This window comes from Chlorocebus sabaeus, chromosome 17, assembly GCF_047675955.1.
Source record: "Chlorocebus sabaeus isolate Y175 chromosome 17, mChlSab1.0.hap1, whole genome shotgun sequence".
Taxonomy (NCBI): Eukaryota; Metazoa; Chordata; class Mammalia; order Primates; family Cercopithecidae; genus Chlorocebus; species Chlorocebus sabaeus.
Genome location: NC_132920.1, coordinates 57,545,633 through 57,568,572, shown reverse-complemented (window position 1 = coordinate 57,568,572; position 22,940 = coordinate 57,545,633). Strand labels below are relative to the sequence as shown.

At 35.9% G+C, this 22,940-nt stretch overlaps 1 pseudogene; it reads left to right on the top strand.

Annotated features, from left to right (window-relative positions):
- The first annotated feature begins 583 nt into the window (after positions 1-583).
- LOC103244005 (methylosome subunit pICln pseudogene) overlaps positions 584-22,940 on the top strand; it is an 89,660-nt pseudogene continuing 67,303 nt past the window's right edge.

The following is a 22,940-nucleotide window of genomic DNA, read 5'->3' as shown; positions in this document are numbered from 1 at the left end:
TATTAGTCAAGTTCCAACTCAAACAGAAATTACACTAAATTTTTTTTAAGAAGAAAGGAATTTAGTGCAAAGAAACAGGTCCTATCATTTGAAGAGCTAGAGAAGTAGCCATCAGGAGGCTATCACTATAATTGTTGAATTCAAGGGTATACCATTGTTACAACAGTTCAGGCATCAAAGGAAAAACTATTATGAATAGCCATATCACTACAACATGGTTTGCCTGTAGAAGCAGCAAAATAGAGCTTCAGTTTTATTTTGCTTTCAAAATCTCATGTGAATACATCTAATTGGCAGAAACTAGCTTTTATCCAAAACCGTGGCTTCAGAGTACGGAAAATATATTTTAGTATTCTGGACGCCATAGCACAGAAAGACACACAAAAGAGAATAATTGCTAATCATATCAGCCTTAATCATACTCTATAATTAATTATAACCCACACACTTTATTAAAATGTATAATTTTGTGCTAGGATACTACTTGACCCATAGTAACAGTGACACAAGGGTTAGCTATTATGATTATTATATTTAACATCTCTTTCTAGACTGAAATCGATATGAATTCTTATTAACACGTATGAGTGACTTCATCGTGTCTTTATGTCCTTGTAAATTCCTAAAGGATTCTGGGGGTCCAGAAGAGATTGTCAACAGGTAAACAGGTGGCAGTGAAGGTTCATGACCCAGCTCCAGAAAAGGAGACAAGGCAGGCAGTGAGGAGTTGGATGGGCTCCCCACACCTCACCTGCTCTGGTTCCAGAGAAGCCCTCAGTTCCTTTGTGTCTTGCACTGTTGTGATAAAGTTCAGCTGAGCATTCTTACAGGGAGTTGTGAAAGAGAAGGAATCAAACGTGTGCCCTTAGAATTTTATACTAACCTTCTATCTCCAGAGAGAAACAGAGCTTGAATCCAGCCGGTCGGAGTGGGGGCAGAGGGACATGGGCATTGTGAAAGAAGAGTCCTATGCCTGATTTTTTGATGCTATCTTAATTTTTCTGTCAAGTCCGTATTTTTGTATTAAATTGTAATAGTAGAGGTTAGGATTGAGCCAGTATGCTGCAACATAGACTATTGTAAGGAATTTGTCTGAAAACATATTTTCACAATCTAAACCAAAATTAACCGCAATTAGATAAAAATTAATTGCTTTCAGATTCAGATATTCAGATTGCAGAATGTAAAAGATGATCCTCACATCTTTTTCAATTCCCTCTTAAAAATATGATGATAAATACAGCTTCTGCAACACGTTCGAAGGCTCTTCTACTTCCTTATAATTTCATTTCAGTCATTCTAATAGAGATATCTCGAGTCAAAAAAAGTGGATGCTAAATAAGTAGCTAACATTGATTGCTAAAATATGAGAAATGAGAACATTTCCCTGAAACTACATATATATCCTGGTTCTCTGTGAAATTAAGTTAGCATTTTTTTGTTCATGTTCTCTCTCTTGCATCAGGCCTACTGAAAGTTGATATGGCAGGAAAAATGGAATACAAAAAACTGTGTATTATTTATTGAAATTCATTAGAGAATGTTTCCCCCTGATAATTTTTGCTCCATTAAACACTTATTCCAAACTATCAACCAAAACATATTTATGTTTGAGAAGCTCACTGAGAAGGAAACTCCATCCTGAGGATTCTCATCAGCTTTTCCACTTTACCCTGCTCTTCCAAGAGACCCTGCACTCTGATTGCTAGTCTTCTTATGGAGAAAAAAGGGAGTAAGATTTCCTTAGAGACACCCCTGCCTCTTAGGTAAGATGGGTGAAGATTACTAATCAGAATGGCAGGAGATACAGAATTTTTAAAATTTAACTCAGTTCCTTTTCAGATTTTTTTTATAAGTTGCTACAAAAAATGAAAAAAAATCTAGGTCTAAACCTCTTGGACAAAGTACACTACTTACCCACTCCATAATGATTAAATCGAGGCAGAAGGAGGTTTTTAAAAATTTATATTAGACCCTCTCTATAAAACTACCTATTTGTGAACTGATCCCTCAATATGCCTTTCTTGGAAGCATTAATCACTCATTTTCAGGAGCTTTTTGTCTTTCTCCAGGGAACTTAAATATAGCATGTAAGGCTAGAAGTTTAATGTAAATACAACTTTTTTCCTTCTCCAGATCATTATAGGCTGAAACAGTAAAGGAAATAAATTACAGAAATTATATTATACCTTATCACTGGACCTAGTTATGGTCATAAAAATTATACATATCACTCAGAGTCTGGTAGTGTTGGGAGTTCAGACTAAAGACACTTTTTCAATTATAGAAGAGAAAAAAATATTTGTTAAAAAATTGCTCTATTAAAAGTGTGGCCTACCTGCTCTGCAAAAGAGCAGGTAGACTCTTCCCATTCTAAGCTTTTTTCCTTTTCATTATCATGCATTTACTTCTCAATATAGAATCACTTGATGCTATTGAATATATGAAATTTTACCTGAGAGCAGGATCAGCTGAGATATATAACGTATAACTAAGAATGTGAAAACATAGGCTTGAATATAGTGCAGGGAGTGCAATATGGCCCCAAAGGGTATTCCCAACAGGAAACAGACACAAATGCCATCCTTACAGCCAGGGTGCTTCTCCAGTAAAGTAGGTAATAGAAAATATAACCAACTGACATTTGTTCCAGGGATTCCTACACAGTTTTAGGTAAATCTTTTTGAAAACAGTTTACTAAATGTAAGTCTAGCACACAAATCTAACAAAAATGATTCACTTTACCAAGCACCATATCAGGCACTAAGCAAACATAAGCTAGTATCATTGTATTAAAGTAATGATGCACTATGCCTTGGGATCCAACAGACTTGGATTTAATTCTTGCTTAATCACTTCCTTGTTGTCTTAATCTGTTCTCAAGCTGGCTTGGGGAAAAGGAATTTATTCAGAAGTCCACATGTTTCTAGACTCTGCTTCTCTTCTCCTTCCAGGTTTTATTCAATCAGACAGGCTTGTACCAGATGGCTGAAAACACTGCTATGAGAGGTGACTTTGCCTCATTATCTCTGGCCCCAATTTTGAATCCTGGAAAAAGGTTTATAATTGTCTGATTTAAGTTAAACACCAATCTCAGAGAAAACGGTCTGTTTCTCAGAGTAGACGGTCGGATGGTCTGAAATGGTATTAATATGGCATTTTCAATTTGTACCATGTGGTTGTAGTGATTTCCCTATTAGAGAATGGCCTGGTGGATTCATGCCTAAATCCATTTTAGTTAGCCTCCTTTGCTACAAGTAAGAGAAATTCAGACCAAACTGGCTTGGGCAAAAAAGTATTTATTGTCCAGCATTACAGAAAATTCAAGTTTTAGATTCAGCTATACAAAGGTGTTAACAAGATATCATCAGTTTCTAGTATTTTTTTTTTTCTCTCTCTCTCTCCATTTCTTGGCTTCACTTCATTTTGGGCTTCTTCTCTTAAACAAAAACTTTCATTTTGGTGCCAAAATGGCTGAAGAAACTCCATCTTTGTAGTTTTAAATCTACTGGAAATGGCAAGCCTCTTTCCTAGTAGCCCCCATGGAAATATAAAGGTTTATTCCAGTTAGAATGCCTTAAGTCACATTTTAACATGTGAAACTGATAGTGTGACTACAATAATGTTGGACAGTTTGGACTGGCTTTGGCTTGAGTCAGGTGCTCAAGCAGGTAGCAGAGGTATGGAGCCCCACACAGAAGATATTGAAAATTTTTTCAATAATTGACGCTCATCTAAAAGCTGGGGTTATTGGGAGAAAATTGTGGAACGGAGGCTGGAAAGGCAAACACGAAAGTCTATAAATAATACTCTATGGAGAAGTAATAGGCAGAAAGTGGAGTAATTGTTTTAACAGGACACTTTCTCAAAAGTAAAAGCAGTTCTACTTTGGAGTCAAAAGTGACAAGTTAGGTCACAACAAGTATTGTAAGTATATTCTTCACTCATCTTCCCAGAATACCAGTTAGTTTCAGTACATTGGGGGATAGGATGCGTACTTTAGGTATATAGTTTGAGTACAGCCAGGAAATAATGTATTCTGGAAGCACCAGTAGTGGGAAGATGCCCCTAAAAACTTCAGAGAATAACAAGGAACATAAGAGGACTATTCAAAAACTAATGAGTCACCTTGGGTATACACAGAAATTTGTGACATCAATTCAATGATGATAAGAGCCAGTGAAAAGTGATTATCAACTTGTTTCACAGGTTGTATTCATAGACTGGTGAAACCTCAGGAAGCTTTAAAATTACCCAAAAAAACCTCCAAACAGTAAATGCACTAGGAATAGAGGAAAAAATCACAGGGGAAGAGAGAGAGAAAGCAATAAGGTAGCAAGAAAAAGAGGAAGACAAATTTAGTTCAGCCAGTTGTATATTGCAAGGCACAATGATTTGGGAGAGAAAAAAATAAACTTGACCTGAATCCTGCTCTGGAAGAATCTCTATTCCAGGAGTAAATACAGGACATTTACCTAACTAAATAAAATATGATGTAAAAAGCAATAAAGAGTACTGTATTAGTTCATTATCACACTGCTATGAAAAACTACCTGATACTGGGTAATTTATTAAGAAAAAGGGTTTAATTGACTCACAGTTCCACATGGCTAGAGAAATCTCAGGAAACATATAATCATGGTAGAAGGGGAGGCAAGCCTGTCTTACTACAGAGAAGCAGGTGAGAGAGAGAGTGCGAAGGCGAAAGTGCCATTTTTAAACCATCTGATCTCCTGAGAACTCACAATCATGGGAACAGCAAGGGGGAAGTCCACCCCATGATCCAAACACCTCCCACTAGGCCCCTCCTCTGACACTTGAAGATTACAATTCAAGACGAGATTTGGGTAGAGACACAGAACCACACCATATCGAGTACTTTGTAATCTTTTGATAATTTCATGAAATAATAAAAATGCATGATGCATCCAGCATATCACTTGGCAAACAGATGAAGCCTAATTAATGTAATAAAATTTTTTTTAGAAGAAAACAGTGAAAACATAAACAAGTTACATTAAAAAAAAATACTATGAAAGTCTTGGATGAAGAACACATTGAAAGAAGACTTTTCTGGTATAAGAAAACAGCAGAAGTAGAAGTATACTAGCAAAGATTTCAGAGCATTTGTATTATTAAGTTGATCAGTTTAATCAGAGTTGAGGAATGGGTTGGAAGTGCCTGGTTAGCAAATTATAGTAAGAAGAGAAGCAGCAAATTAATTCATTGATAGTGGATTCACAGAATACAGCAATGTGCACTGTGATGGGTAATACCTGTCCTGGGTAGCAAAACTTAGAACTGATAATAGGCATGCCAAGAACGTGCCATCCCAGACAGAGAGGAAACGCAAACAGAGTGTAAACTGAGCCTGAAAAAGAAGTATGAGTGAAATGTTAAAAGTGAAAATGCTATGTTCAGAAAGTTGGTCTTTTTCCCACAAGTGACAGCAAGCTAGCAAAATTTTTTTGTGTAAGAAGATGATATTACAAATCTACTTTAAAAACATAGCCTGGCAGCGTGTAAAGGAGGAAGGTATAAATTTATTCAGGAAATTATTGCTATGATCTTGCTGGAAGTAGTAATAAGGCCTCAAATAGGATTATGTGAATAGGAATAATAAGAGAATGGATAAAAACGATTCCAAAATATAATGAATAAATCATATTGCAAGTGAGGAGTAAGTGAGAAGATGAGGAAAAACAACATTCTGTGGTTTCTAATTTGGATATCCAGGGAGGGTGTAATGGAAATCATAGGAAGAAAGGAAATATTGGAGAGTAGAAAGAGGAAACTGGTTTTGGACTTTTGAGTTAGTGCTGGCAGAACATCCAGTTAAAGTCACTCAGCAGATATTTAAAAATCTGTCTTCAGCCCTATAGAAAGGTGAGATCTACAGATTAAAACTTATGATGAATTTTCCAAGTGTCAGTATTAGTTAAGAACAAGGAATTGATTCTATTTGCTTCTAGACTAATGAAGCATTCAAAATTATTACATTGATCATAGACATGGAAGAAGAGTTAGAGCTGCCCTTTTCACAAATATTCTACACTGGGCCATCTCTTTAATGAAGTGCAGGCTACACAAAATGAATTGATTTAATGGAACTTGTAAACCAAGGAAAAATTGAAGCAACCTATATACAAAACAAAGCAATAAAAAGCAAGTCTTTGATGTCTAAGGAAGAAAAAAATTAAAAATAATGCAACATAAGTGGTTAGTATTGAGAACCTTTGTGGAGAAAGAAGATAAACTTTGAGCTTTAAGCCTTTGAGGTAAAGGTGAATTTTAATTATAAATTTAGTTTTTAGGTAAATGAAGTATTTTTAAGGAAGCTGAATATTGTTTTGTAGTAATACAGTGTCCAGTGGACACTGAGCTATTTTACAAAATGTGCTTACAATGGATGCTTATAGAAGTTTGGTTGCTTTCCTCTGGAGTTTCCATTTACAAATACAGAATTGATTCCCTTAAAATGTTTAAAATGTTTATTGACTTCATCTCTCCAGGATGTAGCAACTGGTAAAAGACTTATTCTCCCAGTATTAAAAACGATAAAACTGGACAAAGCATATGAGGCAATTGTTTTCAGGCATTGAATATGGGCAGTTCAGAACTTTCTGAGAGAAAGGAATTAAAAGAGATAAGCCCACATTCACTCAAGCTTCCATCTGGGATCTATTTCCCAAACAGCCCAATGGGAGGTGAGGCTCAAACAGTGAATGGAGCACTACATAATAAGAGGTACAGATTAGAGATCAGGACTGGGGAAGAGGCTACTATAGAATTGGTAGGAGTATAAATCAAGGAGGAAGAATCTTCACACAAGGTACCCTAGAAGTCTGCAGGTGATTCCCTGTAGGACCAAACTGCACACATTCAGGACAAGGGTTTAGAAGACGTAGCATAGCGTGGTTGCAGGGGGTCTGGGAGCTGAACAAAATACCAGAAGACCTGTAGGACAAGATGTTAGAGTTCCGACCCACCCAGGGTAGACAGACTTCACTGAGCACCATGGGAATTCCACTGGAAAACCTGGAAAGACCATACCTTATGAGTAAGAAACACCTACTGAAACAAGGACAATACCCAAGGACTAGGAAGAACTAAAACAAACTTATCCCAAGAGCAAGTAAATCCAAACTAAGAGAATCAAAATTATTTTCTAGGGATTTAACTCCCTGCCAGAGCAAAATTTAACACTGTTTAAAGAAAAGCAATACAATCTACACTCCCTTCAATGAATCAGCCACAGTTTTTAGTCTATAATAAAAATTACTGGACGTGCAAAGAACCAGGAAAAGATGACCCATAATTAGAGAAAAGAGTTGTCAATAAAGAGATACTGTGAAATGACTCAGATGTTAGAATTAGCAGACATGTAGTATTCTTCAAAATGCTATTACAGACATACTCAGGACTTTAAAAAATGGATATAATAAATAAAGGGATGAGCTATCTCAGCAGAGAAAATAAACTTTAGAAAAGGCTAACAAAGACTTTTAATGAAAGAGAAATAGAGTTAGAAGACTCACGTTCTTTGATTTTAAGCCTTACTGAAAAGCAACAGTAATTAAAACAGCATGATGTTGGCAAAATAATGGAGATATAGGTTAATGGAAGAGAAAAAATAAAGATGGTTGATTGATTTTCAACAAAGGTACTGGCCCAAATTCAAAGGATAAATTAATCTCTTCAACAAATGGTTCTAGAATAAGTAGATAGCTCTAACTCATACAATCCACAATTTGATTCAGTATGAAGCATAAATGTAAAGACAAAACTGGAAGCTATAATTCTTTTAAAACAAAGCATAGGACAATAACTATGTGACTATGGGTTGGGTGAAGTTTTCTTAGAGAGAATACAAAAAGAACTACGGGCCAGGCATGGTGGCGCACATCTGTAATTCCTGTACTTAGGTCAAGGAGGGAGAATTGCTTAAGGCCCAGAGTTCCAGAACAGCCTGGGCAACAAAGAGAGACCCCTATTTTTACAAAAAATAAAAAAATTAGCTGACTGTGGTGGCTTGCACCTGTAGGCCCAGGTACTTCGGAGGCTGAGGTGGGAGGATACTTGAGTTAAGGAGTTTGAGGATGCATAAGCTATGATTGTGCCGTATCATCCCAGCATGGGAGATGGAATGAGACCCTGTCTCTGAAAAATAAAAATAAGGAAGAACTACAAGAAAAATAATATGTTAGACTTCATCAAAAGTAAACATCTCTGTTTATCAAAAACTAGTATTAAGAAAATAAAAAAAGAATGGCTAAAGATTGGAAAAACATATTCTAAGTACACGTATTTGATGAAAAACTTGTTTCCTGCATATAAAGAATGTTTTCAAGTCAGTAACAAGAAGACAAACAGCCTAATTTAAAAAAAGCAAAGTATTCAAAAAGACATTTCACAAAACTAAGTTTTCTAAATGGTCACTAAGCACACGAAAAGATGTTAAATGGCTTTGGTCATCATAGGTATTCAAACTGAAACTACAATGAGACATCATTTCACAGCCTCTAGAAGAAACAAAATTTAAAAAGCTGACAACATCAAACATTGGCAAGGATGTGGAAAAACTGGAATTGTCATGCATTGCTAGTGGGAATGTAAAATAGTACCAAACTCTTCAAAGGATTTGATAAACATACATCTACCCTACTACTTAGCAATTACAATTGTAGGCATTTACCCAAGGGAAGTGAAAGTATGCATTCATAAAAAGAATAGTATAAGGATATTTATAGAAACGTTACTAAAATAGTCCCAAATTAGAAACAACCTGATGAACTGAGGTCCATTAACAGAGAATGGAAAAACAAATTGTGGTCCATTTACTCAATAGAACATTATTAAGAAGCAATGTACTAATAAAAGCAATAACCCAGATATATATAAAAACCTGTTGAACAAAAGAATCCAAACACACTATACTCCATTTTGATGACATAAAAACAGGCAAAATTAATCTATGACCATAGAAATCAGAACAGTGGTGTTGCCTATGGGTAGTGAGGACTGACAAGAAAGGGACTGGAAGGAATTTACTTGGTAATGGAATTGTTCTATCTCTTGATTGGAGTGTTGGTTACATAGAATTGTGTTTTAATCTATACATTTTATTGTATATAAAGTTTACATGCATACATACATACACGTACATACATAAGAAAGAATGTGTATTGAGCTTCTACTAAGTGCAAAGCTCTGTAACAGGCATTATGGGGGATTCACAGAAAAGTGAGACACCAATGAATGTCCAAGTGTTCCCAGACAAAACTGAGGGTCGGGCTGCTATTTCTTGTGACCCAATAACAAGATGCAGATGAACTGGGGAGAAAGAAAGTTTTATTTTCTGCAACCGGTTACGGGAGAAGGCCTAGAAATTGTTGCCATACCAACTCAATATTACAAACTTCTCCAGAGCTTATATACCTTCTAAGCCATATGTCTAAGTGTGCATTCATCTAAAGACATAAGTGATTAACTTCATTTAGCCTATAACTAAGGTCTGAGTCTGGAAGACCTTCCTCTGGAGCCTCAGTAAGTTTACTTGATCTAAATGGGTCTTGATGCTGGGGTGATTACTCTTATCATTTCTCCTACTAAATCATAAAGGTTTTGGGAGTTCCTTTAGACCCCAATAAACTTGTTTGTGCAGGCCTGGGAAGTTTCTTCAGACTCCCAATAAAACTTGTTTAATCCTTAAAGGGTCCTGTTAAGAATTCCTTTGCTATCTTTTCATGCTTCAAGGCCCAGGAAAAACCTAGGCAAAACTCTTGGTGGGCTCTTTGTCACATTCCAGCCTTTGTATCAGGGCACTGGCTCGATCAGCTTTTAATGTTTAACCTAGTTAGTCAGTGCAGGGACAGTTGTAATGGAGGCCTGTATTAGTGAGACCTGGCCTGCCACATAAGGTGTCAAAAGCTTTAGTAAATTACTCTTTTGCCTTTAACAAAGCTTTCTTTTTCTTTACCATACTTAGACATTTATAAACAAGCACAATTACTAATTTTTTAAACAATTTAGAAGTTAAATATATTTTGTAAAAATAGACTTTGAAACTCTTCTGTTTCACTAATTTTTAGCCATATTCTTCTTTTTATGTTTAAATGTAACACCTTTTATAATAAAACTCATTCTTATCTCTTAATATTTTCTGTGCCTGCCTTTTCCCCAAATTCCAGAACTTCTTCCCAACTTTTTAAAGGTAGCTTTCCTTCATTTTTTTTCTCTCTAGGAAGAAAGCTGATCACATCCATCCTAATCAGAGTGTAGGCATTAAGTTGTCTTTTTAGCATTCTAAATTAGATTGCTGAACACCAAGCATCCCTGCTGTATTCCCCTGACATCCACATTTCTTCCCCCTCCTCTTGGCAAAACAGAAGGAGACAAAAATTATGCAGCAGCATGAAGCCTGTAGTCTGAATGAAAACTCTGTAATTGTCTTTTCCCAACCAACAAGTTCTCTGGCAGACAGCTTCTAAATTGCCGTAAGCTCCCCTCCCAGAAGATATGCTGGATGCTTACTAATTAATTTGAACTCAATGGGCCCTTAGCAACCCTCATTCACAGAATTAAATCTCAGTGCTTTGTATATTTGAAAAACTATACCCTCCAACAAGAGTGTAACATGTTCCAACCTGGTAACATTTATAAGCAGAAAATAGTTTCTACATGCAGCAAGTTAAGCCTCACTATTGCAGATCATACGACAAAGAAAAGGATGTGAAAATCTAGTTTATGGAGAACTTCAGACGTTAAACTGAGTCACTTAGCTTTAATTCAACAGATTTTTTAGGTGCCAATATTATGTAATAACACAATAAGAAAGCATTTGACCATAGTTTATGTATTGTTTCTGAAAGTCTGGAGTATTCATTTATTATTTATTTTTATGTAGTTGATCTTCAAGAGTGGGGAAATACATCAGATTCTAAAAGAAGAAAAACTGAAATATCATTTCGGATGCTCATAAAAATGTTAGAAGTGGATGAATGTTAGTTATAAAAGGGCAAAATGATAGTTGCTCAGGAATATTTAGATTAATATCAACTCTGTAATGCTTACTAAAAAGTAAATTGTAGAAGTCACCCACCTGTAATTTCTCATTATCATTACAGAAAAGAATTTTTAGAAGAAAGAATGTGAGTGATAGCATATATTACTGGAGCTGAAGTATCTCCTGGAAATAAAGAAAAAATTTTGAGCTGCTTCAAACGAAATATTAGGCACCTGGCTAGCTCTGAGAAGTAAATGAACAACTTAATAAACAATAAGGAAACAGTAGCTTAAAACAATAGCCAGGGAAGTTAGAATCAGAAAAGTTTCAGCTTCCTGTAGAAACTGAAGATAACATCTTAATGTATGTCCCTGAGGTGTTCTTCAGAAACCCAGATCCCACCAAACAGAAGATCCACTGTCATGTAGACCTCAGATAAGTGGAAAGTGAGCACTGAACTCTGACCCCCTTATTGGTAACTTCCTCCTGCGGGGCCTAGAGGAGGTCATGCCCACCAGCCTGAGCTCACATTCTTTTCTGCTCATCCCAAATTCTAGGCAACATTTTACATCCTTAACCAATCGCAATTCAGAAAATCTTTGAATCCATCTATGACCCATTCTTCTAACCTCTCTGAGATGTCTGGCCTTTTCAGGTCAAACCAATGTATACCTTCCATGGATTAATTTATAACCTTTCCTGTAGCCTCTTCCTCCCTGCCTTTAAAAATCCTTACCTGTGGCCCAGCGCGGTGGCTCACGCCTGTAATCCCAGCACTTTGGGAGGCTGAGGTGGGCGGATCATAAGGTCAGGAGATTGAGACCATCCTGGCTAACACGGTGAAACTCCGTCCTTACTAAAAATACGAAAAAAAAAAAAAAAAAAAAATTAGCCGGGCGTGGTGGCAGGTGTCTGTAGTCCCAGCTACTCAGCTACTGAGGCAGGAGAATGGCGTGAACCCGGGACACGGAGCTTGCAGTGAGCTGAGATCGCGCCACTGCACTCCAGTCTGGGCGACACAGTGAGAAACCATCTTTAAAAAAAAAAAAAAAAAAAAAAAAAAAAAAAAAAAAAAAAAAAAATCCTTACCTGTAAGCTATCTGGGAGTTCAGGTCTGAAGCATGAACTGACTGATTCCCCTTGCTTGGTGCCCTGCAATAAATGCCTCACTTTCACTGCTATCTTGATGTCAGCATTTGGCTTTGCTGTGCCAGTGGGAGAACCCCAGGCCAGTTGGATAAGACTGTGATAAGTGTTGGTACTTCTCTTACTACTTGTAAATGTATCTTCAAATTTATGGATGTTCGCACCTAATGGACTTGGCCATGCTAGCACACTCTATAGTGGCTGGTTTGCCTCCATGACCCCTGAGTTAACTCTAAGCCATGCCTAAAGTTTATGCAATATCTGGAAATTCTCAACTCTGGTTTCTTATTAAAGTATGGAGATTTGTAAGCATACAGAAGCCTTTCTTACTGAATGAATGTCTTCAGGGGAGCCTTTATGCCTGTAAATATTTAGAGTGGCATACATGATTCTGATGTGTAGCTCAGCTTGAGAACTACTGGAGTACAGCAACTCTCGAGAATGTAGTGAGAACTAAAATAAATATAATTTGGTCTCTGTGTTAAATTATATTGGGACCAGGTATACTTTACCATTTCTATGCTGAAAAACACTGGAATTAAGCAAAAATAATTTAGCTACTTGCTTCAAGGAATATTTGCACTAAGAATATGTTTGTGAACTAACCAAAAAAAAAAAAAAAAAAAAAAAAAAAGCTAACTTATCAAGACTAACAGCTTCTACTATTTGAAGACTCTTCCCTTACTGTGCTCTGAAGTCCAAGCTATTATGTGATAAAGTCTGTTAAATCCTGATCAGCTCTTGCTTTTAAACTGGGCTTTAAATTTCTAGCTCAGGCCATTACACCTTATAAATATCCTTCTTGACCACTATACCCCTTTGGAAAAAGTTTTAAGGCTGTCAAAATGGTGTTCCCCTGATGGTGGTAGGAATAAACCTAGCTTTGCTTGATCAACCTGTATTTTGGTAAACTGGAAATCAAACACATACATTTTTTATTTCATAACAATCACCTTATTTTACAAAAATAAAGTATAGAGTTTGATTGAAAGGTACAAACTACCTAGTTATAATAAACTGACACCTGGAATTAATCTGGCATTTTTGCAAATGGTCTCTTAGTTTTTCCTATCTAGGGAAGATTTTGTTCTTACATGAACTAAGGGGATATCACCACCGACCCCACAGAAATACAAACTACCATCAGAGAATACTATAAACACCTCTACGCAAATAAACTGGAAAATCTAGAAGAAATGGATAATTTCCTGGACACTTACACTCTTCCAAGACTAAACCAGGAAGAAGTTGAAGCCCTGAATAGACCAATAGTAGGCTCTGAAATTGAGGCAATAATTAATAGCCTACCAACCAAAAAAAGTCCAGGACCAGATGGATTCACAGCTGAATTCTACCAGAGGTACAAGGAGGAGCTGGTACCATTCCTTCTGAAACTATTCCAATCAATAGAAAAAGAGGGAATCCTCCCTAACTCATTTTATGAGGCCAACATCATCCTGATACCAAAGCCTGGCAGAGACACAACAAAAAAAGAGAATTTTAGACCAATATCCCTGATGAACATCGATGCAAAAATCCTCAATAAAATACTGGCAAACCGGATTCAGCAGCACATCAAAAAGCTTATCCACCATGATCAAGTGGGCTTCATCCCTGGGATGCAAGGCTGGTTCAACATTCGCAAATCAATAAACATAATCCAGCATATAAACAGAACCAAAGACAAGAACCACATCATTATCTCAATAGATGCAGAAAAGGCTTTTGACAAAATTCAACAGCCCTTCATGCTAAAAACGCTCAATAAATTCGGTATTGATGGAACGTACCTCAAAATCATAAGAGCTATTTATGACAAACCCACAGCCAATATCATACTGAATGGGCAAAAACTGGAAAAATTCCCTTTGAAAACTGGCACAAGACAGGGATGCCCTCTCTCACCACTCCTATTCAACATAGTGTTGGAAGTTCTGGCTAGGGCAATCAGGCAAGAGAAAGAAATCAAGGGGATTCAGTTAGGAAAAGAAGAAGTCAAATTGTCCCTCTTTGCAGATGACATGATTGTATATTTAGAAAACCCCATTGTCTCAGCCCAAAATCTCCTTAAGCTGATCAGCAACTTCAGCAAAGTCTCAGGATACAAAATTAATGTGCAAAAATCACAAGCATTCTTATACACCAGTGACAGTCAAACAGAGAGCCAAATCAGGAATGAACTTCCATTCACAATTGCTTCAAAGAGAATAAAATACCTAGGAATCCAACTTACAAGGGATGTAAAGGACCTCTTCAAGGAGAACTACAAACCACTGCTCAGTGAAATAAAAGAGGACACAAACAAATGGAAGAACATACCATGCTCATGGATAGGAAGAATCAATATCGTGAAAATGGCCATACTGCCCAAGGTAATTTATAGATTCAATGCCATCCCCATCAAGCTACCAATGAGCTTCTTCACAGAATTGGAAAAAACTGCTTTAAAGTTCATATGGAACCAAAAAAGAGCCCGCATCTCCGAGACAATCCTAAGTCAAAAGAACAAAGCTGGAGGCATCACGCTACCTGACTTCAAACTATACTACAAGGCTACAGTAACCAAAACAGCATGGTACTGGTACCAAAACAGAGATATAGACCAATGGAACAGAACAGAGTCCTCAGAAATAATACCACACATCTACAGCCATCTGATCTTTGACAAACCTGAGAGAAACAAGAAATGGGGAAAGGATTCCCTATTTAATAAATGGTGCTGGGAAAATTGGCTAGCCATAAGTAGAAAGCTGAAACTGGATCCTTTCCTTACTCCTTATACGAAAATTAATTCAAGATGGATTAGAGACTTAAATGTTAGACCTAATACCATAAAAATCCTAGAGGAAAACCTAGGTAGTACCATTCAGGACATAGGCATGGGCAAAGACTTCATGTCTAAAACACCAAAAGCAACAGCAGCAAAAGCCAAAATTGACAAATGGGATCTCATTAAACTAAAGAGCTTCTGCACAGCAAAAGAAACTACCATCAGAGTGAACAGGCAACCTACAGAATGGGAGAAAATTTTGGCAATCTACTCATCTGACAAACGGCTAATATCCAGAACCTACAAAGAACTCCAACAAATTTACAAGAAAAAAACAAACAACCCCATCAAAAAGTGGGCAAAGGATATGAACAGACATTTCTCAAAAGAAGACATTCATACAGCCAACAGACACATGAAAAAATGCTCATCATCACTGGCCATCAGAGAAATGCAAATCAAAACCACAATGAGATACCATCTCACACCAGTTAGAATGGCGATCATTCAAAAGTCAGGAAACAACAGGTGCTGGAGAGGATGTGGAGAAATAGGAACACTTTTACACTGTTGGTGGGATTGTAAACTAGTTCAACCATTATGGAAAATAGTATGGCGATTCCTCAAGGATCTAGAACTAGATGTACCATATGACCCAGCCATCCCATTACTAGGTATATACCCAAAGGATTATAAATTATGCTGCTATAAAGACACATGCACACGTATGTTTATTGCAGCACTATTCACAATAGCAAAGACTTGGAATCAACCCAAATGTCCATCAGTGACAGATTGGATTAAGAAAATGTGGCACATATACACCATGGAATACTATGCAGCCATAAAAAAGGATGAGTTTGTGTCCTTTGTAGGGACATGGATGCAGCTGGAAACCATCATTCTTAGCAAACTATCACAAGAACCAAAAACCAAACACCGCATGTTCTCACTCATAGGCGGGAACTGAACAATGAGATCACTTGGACTCGGGAAGGGGAACATCACACACCGGGGCCTATCATGGGGAGGGGGGAGGGGGGAGGGATTGCATTGGGAGTTATACCTGATGTAAATGATGAGTTGATGGGTGCAGCACACCAACATGGCACAAGTATACATATGTAGCAAACCTGCACGTTGTGCACATGTACCCTACAACTTGAAGTTTAATAATAATAAATAAATTTAAAAAATAAAAATAAAAATAAAAATAAAAATTCAAAAAAAAAAAAAAAAAGAAATCCTTCAAGCTTTAATATTCCAGAACTTGCTTGTGTAACCCTTTGACCTGAATCAGTTGTCAAAAATCTCAAAGTATATATAATCTGCTTATTATACATAAAACCTTAAATAATTCAAACATTTTACTACTCCCAGGAATCCAGAATCCCTGATATTTTTCCATATTGGAGGTCATTCTGTTGCTGCTTTCATCTGTTAATATATTTCACAAATAGAATTAAAAATCAGAGAAAACACTATTTTCTATAAAAACCCTGTGCTAAACCAATCAAGAAAATATTATGTGTAGCAATTAGGCAATGACAACATTTACTCTAGCTTAATCTTGCTCCTTTCTTTGAAACATTCTATTTACTTTATACAGAAATAGCACAATGTTACTCTAATTCTAACTCTGTACCTGACTTTAGACAATTTTTTTTTTTTAAAAAAAGAAAAGAACTTGAGAAAATACATCTGAACTCATGACCTGAGACACCAAAACAGAAAGTAATTCAAGATTAAGAAACTCTTCAAGGAAAAAGGAAAAAAATAATTCAGTTAACAAAAAGAATCTGAGAGAAACATTGGGGTAAATATAAAAAAGACAAATAGGGAAATCCAATGGGACCGATGAGCTTGGACTTTAAAAGGACACCTATAGAAGATCATTAGGAAGGAATGTGATAAGAGAGGAATGATGTGAAAGTCCAGAAGGAAAGCATAAGAATCTGGAATAAGATTAATGCTGCCACACAAAAGAAAAATGACATTAAAGTTAAATTTGGCAATAATTGCCTTTTAAATTACGTATATCCTATGAAGAAGAAAAGACACTGAACTTGAAAAACAGGATGAGACAGTTACAACAACTCCTCTTGGAAGTATGTGGCTAAAGCTCGAAATCTTTAAAATCTTTTGAATCAGCTTCACTAAACCTCAAAGATCTAATTATCTTATTCATAAAGTTTTCCATCATTCCATATTTAAGATAAAGATGTACCATAAAAATAAATTTTTACCATATACATTTGTGACCTGCTAGTTGAAGCTTTGGGACATATCTGGTTTAAAGCAATGAAGCAAGAAATTAGAGTCACATAATACCTGAGCTTAGGAGGATATTTACACTGGATCTAAGGACCTGCAGTCAAGTTGCAAGTTCAGTTACAAGTATGATATATGGCATTGTGTATGCTAGGACTCTGGGGCATATTTTAAAATAAATAAGCATTAAATTTATCCATTATTATAATGTTTCTGATTTTATTTTATGAGAATTTGAGAATCAGTAGTTGTGCAGGGAAAAAATTCTCTCCCCTAGTGTTCTTCTTCTGCTTTCACACTATCGCAACAATTATCAACATAGAAGAAGGCTTCTGTGACTAAAGTTATGGGAGATTGTCCCACACACATCATACAGCAGACAAAAGCTGGGTGTTCTTCAATTCAGTTCCAACACTACCTAGTTGGAGATAGTGTCAGATCCCACAGGTTGAGCTCAGCCTCACAAGAGAACCCCTTTCTTTCCCTTAGTCACAAGTCTGGGCCTCCAGAACTTCTGACCAACTGGCTTCAAGTTGGAGTTCCCACAGTTCCCTCTGTGGGTCCAATTAATTTGGTAGAGGGGCTCACAAAACTCAGGGGAACACTTGCTTATGTTTACTGCTTTATTAAGGAGGATATTTTAAAGGATACAAAAAAAGAGATGTGTACAGCAAGGGATAGGGGAAGGGACATGGGGCTTTCATGCCCTCCCCAGGTGCGTCACCCTCCAGGAACCTCCGCACATTCAGATATGCTGAAGCTCTCTGAATCAAGTCTGTTGGGTTCTTATGAAGCTTCATGATGTCAGCATTCCTCCCCTAACTGTACAGGGCAGGACTCTCTCCGAAGGGTCTTAAGACTCACAATCAGAAAGGTGGGGGAAGATTAGAGTCCTGCCTTGGAGCAGGTGAGAGGAAAACAGGAGAGAGATTCTGTTTCTTGAGGCCTGTCCCTGAGACCCAACACATTCAACATTATAATAAAAGACTGTAACGAGGGCTATATCTGTTATGAACCAGGAAACATGGGTGAAAACCAATCTATATTATAACACAGCAGTGGTAAAGGCAGCAAAGGTGTACAACGAGTTTGGATACCTAAATCTACCAACAGACTTCTGAAGACCTATGGAAAGACACTTCACAGGACTTAGTGAAGATACAACACTGACTGGGATAGCAAGAATCAATATTGTGAAAATGGCCAGGCTGTCAAAAGCAATCTACAAATTCAATGCAATTCCCATCAAAAACCACCATCATTCTTCACAGAAAGACTGTTTAGAGAAAACAATCCTAAAATTCATATGGAACCAGAAAAGAGACTGCATAGCCAAAGTAAGACTAAGCAAAAAGAACAAATCTGGAGGCATTTCATCCTGACTTTAAACTATACCGCAAGGCTACAGTCATTAAAATAGCATGGTACTGATATAAAAATAGGTACATAGACCAATGAAACAGAATAGAGAACCCAGAAATAAAGCAATATATTTACAGTAAACTGATCTCCAACAAAGCAAACATAAACATAAAGTGGGGAAAGGACACGCTCTTCAACAAATGGTTCTGGGATAATTGGCAAGCTACATGTAGGAGAATGAAGCTGGATCCTCATCTCTCACCTTATATGAAAATCAACTCAACATGGCTCAAAGACTTAAATCTAAGACCTGAAATCATAAAAATTCTAGAAGATAACATCGGAAAAACGCTTGTAGCATTCGCTTAGGCAAAGACTTCATGACCAAGAACCCCAAAACAAATGCAACAAAAGCAAAGGTAAGTAAATGGGACTTAAACTGAAAATCTTCTGCAGAGAAAAAGAAATAATGAAGAGAAAACAGAAAAAAAGCAAACAGAGCAAAAGAAATAATCAGCAGAGTAAACAGTTTGTAAAAATCTTCACAAACTATGCATCTAACAAATGACTAATATACAGAATCTACAAGGAACTCAAATCATCAAGGAAAAAAAACAAACAATCCCAACAAAAAGTGGTCTAAGAATATGAATAGACAATTCTCAAAAGAAGTATGTACCCAAAGGATTATAAATCATTCTACTATAAAGACACATGCACAGGCATGTTTATTGCAGCACTGTTCGCAATACCAAAGACTTGGAACCGACCCAAATGCCCATCAGTGATAGGCTGGATAAAGAAAATGTGGCATATATACACCATGGAATACTATGCAGCCATAAAAAAGGATGAGTTCATGTCCTTCGCAGGGACATGGATGAAGACAGAAACCATCATTCTCAGCAAACTAACACAAGAACAGAAAACGAAACACTGCATGTTCTCACTCATAAGTGGGAGTTCAACAATGAGAACATATGGACACAGGGAGGGGAACATCACACACCGGGGCCTGTCAGTGGGTGGGAGGCTAGTGGAGGGATAGCATTAGGAGAAATACCTAATGTAGATGATGGGTTGATGGGTACAGCAAACCACCATGGTACGTGTATACCTATGTAACAAACCTGCACATTCTGCACGTGTATCCCAGAACTTCAAGTATTACTAAAAAAAAAAAAAAAAAAAAAAAAAAAAAAAAAAAAAAATTAAAAAGGAGATATACAGATGGCCAAAAAACATGAAAAACTTCTCAATGTCACTAATTATCAGGGAAATACAAATCAAAACCACAATGCAATAGCACCTTACTCCTGCAAGAATGGCCATAATCAAAAAATCAAAAAATAGTAGATGTTGGCATGGATGTAGTAAAAAGGTAACACTTTTACACTGCTGGTGGGTATGTAAACTAGTGCAATTACTATGGAAAACAGTATGGAGATTCCTTAAAAAAACTAAAAGTAGATCTACCATTTGATCGAGCAATCCCACTACTCTATCTACCCAGAGGAAAAGAAGTCACACCAAAAAGATACTTGAACATGATGTTCATAGCAGCACAACTTGCAATTGCAAAACTATGGAATGAGCTCAAATGCCCATCAATCAACAAGGGGGTAAGTAAAATGTGGTGTGTGGGGTGTGTGTGTGTATATATATATATTTCATATATCATATGTATTATATAATATATATTTCATATAGCATATGTATTATATTATATATTATATAATATAATCTGATATATAATATATAATATAATATCTATTTTATAATTATATTATATAATATTTATTATTATATAAAATATATATTATATATATTATGTATATATATTATATATTTTGTGTATAAATACATAATACATAAATATATTTAATACTTTAGATATGTATTAAATATAAAATAGATCAAATATATAATTTAATAGATATATTTATATTTATATATTATATATAAAATGAATTATATATTTATATATTATATATTATATGTAATATATATTATATATTACATATATAGTATATACATTCATATATAATATATAATTATATATTATAATATTATTACATATAATACATAATTGTATATAATTATATATTATATATTATATGGAAGGGGAGACCATTGTTCAGGAAGGGAAAACTAAGAATCAAAAGGAAATACTAGAAATCAAAACACTAAGAGAAATTAAGATGTCTTTGGAGGGCTTATCAGTAGACTGCAAATAGATGCAGAATGAGTGAGGTTAAGCACGCACCAACAGAAACTTCCCAAATTGAAATGCAAAGAACAACCAAATATAAATTTTAAAAAACCAGAACCGAATATCCAAGAATGGGAATACAATTACAAAAGGTATAAATACACATAATTGGAATACCAGAAGGAGAAGGAAGAGAACAGAGGTAAAGAAATATATGAAGTAATATTGGCCAAAAATTTTCCAAAATTAATTACAGATATCAAAGCATAGACGTCGGAAGCTCAGAGAACATTAAGAAGAATAAATACCACACAAATCTGTAGGTAGTCATATTATATTCAAATGGTAGTAAATCAAAGACAAAGTAAAAATCTTAAAAGAAGGTAGGAGAAAAGCACTTTACTTATAGAGGAACAAGGATAAGAATTACAGCAGATTGAGGAAGCTCTGAGAATAACAAGCAGTATAAACACACACCCACAGAAATTACACCTCGGCACATCATGTTACATTGCAGAAAACTAAAGATAACAGAAAATATTGAAAGGAGCTGACAAGGAGTGGGGTGGAGTGGAGTGGCAGGTGGGGAGACACCTACTTATAGAAGATTGAGGAACAGACTTCCATCTGAAGCCATATACACAGGAAAAGAGTAGAATAAAATATTTAAAATCCTAAGACGTGGGGTGGAGGGGGGTGGGAGACCACACCAGGATAGGATTCTATATCCAGATAAATTGTCTATATGAAGGAGAGCTAAAGCCTTTCTCAGAAAACACAAACAAGCAGACCAGACCTGCCCTGCAAAAAACGTTAAAAGAAATGATGCTTCAGGGAGAAGGAAGCATACAGGTCAGAAATGAGGATCTACATAAAGAAAGGAAGAACACTGGAGAAGAAGAAATGAACATAAAAGAAAATATTTTATTTTTCTTATTCTTAGTTAGTCTAAAAGATACCTGTTTAAAGGAGTAATAGTAATAATAATAAAAGTAATAATAATAATAATGTGTTGTGTGATTTTGACACATGGTTAAGTCAAATGAATGACAGTAGGGCCAGTAGTGATGAAGAGGAATTGGGAATACTCGATTAAAAGATATCTGCACGACATGTAAAGCAGAATAGTGTTATTCAAAAGTGGATTAAGATTCATTCAAAATGTATAATGTACAGCAACCATTAATTTTTTGTTAAGTAGCATGTATAACTGATATGCTAAGAGAACAGAGAAAATATAACCATATAAAATGCTCAATTACAACCAGAGAAAGCAGAAAAATAGTGAAAGACAGAAAAAGAAAAACAAATAGAAACAAATGGAAAACAGTCACAAATATAGTAGATATTAGTCCAACTCTATCAGTAAGTATTTCAAATGTGAGTAATCCAAACATACCTCTTAAAAAACGTAGAGTGTCTGAGTGAATTAAAAACAAGTAAGCAAACAAACAAAAAGACCCAAGTATTTGTTGACTCCAGGAGACTTACCTTAAATATAATGATACAGATATAGTAAAAATAAAGGGATAGATAAAGATTTACCACTCTAACACTAATAAAAGAAAGCTGAAATACATTAATTTCAGACACAGCAAACTTCAGAACAAGCAAAATTATCAGAGATAAAGAAGGGTATTACATAATGATAAAGGAGTCAATTCTCCAAGACATAGTAATTCTTAATACAAGCGCATTTAACAGTAGGTAATCAAAACCACGTGAGACAGCAGTGGTGGCACACACCTGAAATCCCAGCTACTCAGGAGGTTGAGGCAGGAGAATTACTTGAGGTCAAGAGTTTGGAGCCAGCCTGGGCAACTTAGTGGGACCTTGTCTCAAATAAGAAAAAAAAAAAAAAAAAAAAAGGTAGGGGGGGAAAAAAAACATGTGACACAAAAACTGATAAAACATGCAAAGAGAAATAGACAAATCCACTTTTATAGTTGGAGATTTCAAAATTGCTCTTTCAGTAATGGATAAATCAGGCTGAAATCAGTAAGGATTTATTAGACTTGAACAAATTAGTTAATTGACTTGATCTGACATTTATAGAACATTTGATTTAATAACAGCAGAATACATATGCTTCTCAAGCTGACATGGAACATTAAAATTTACCAAAATCTGGGTCTTAAAATTCACCTTAAATATAGAAGAATTGAAATATTACA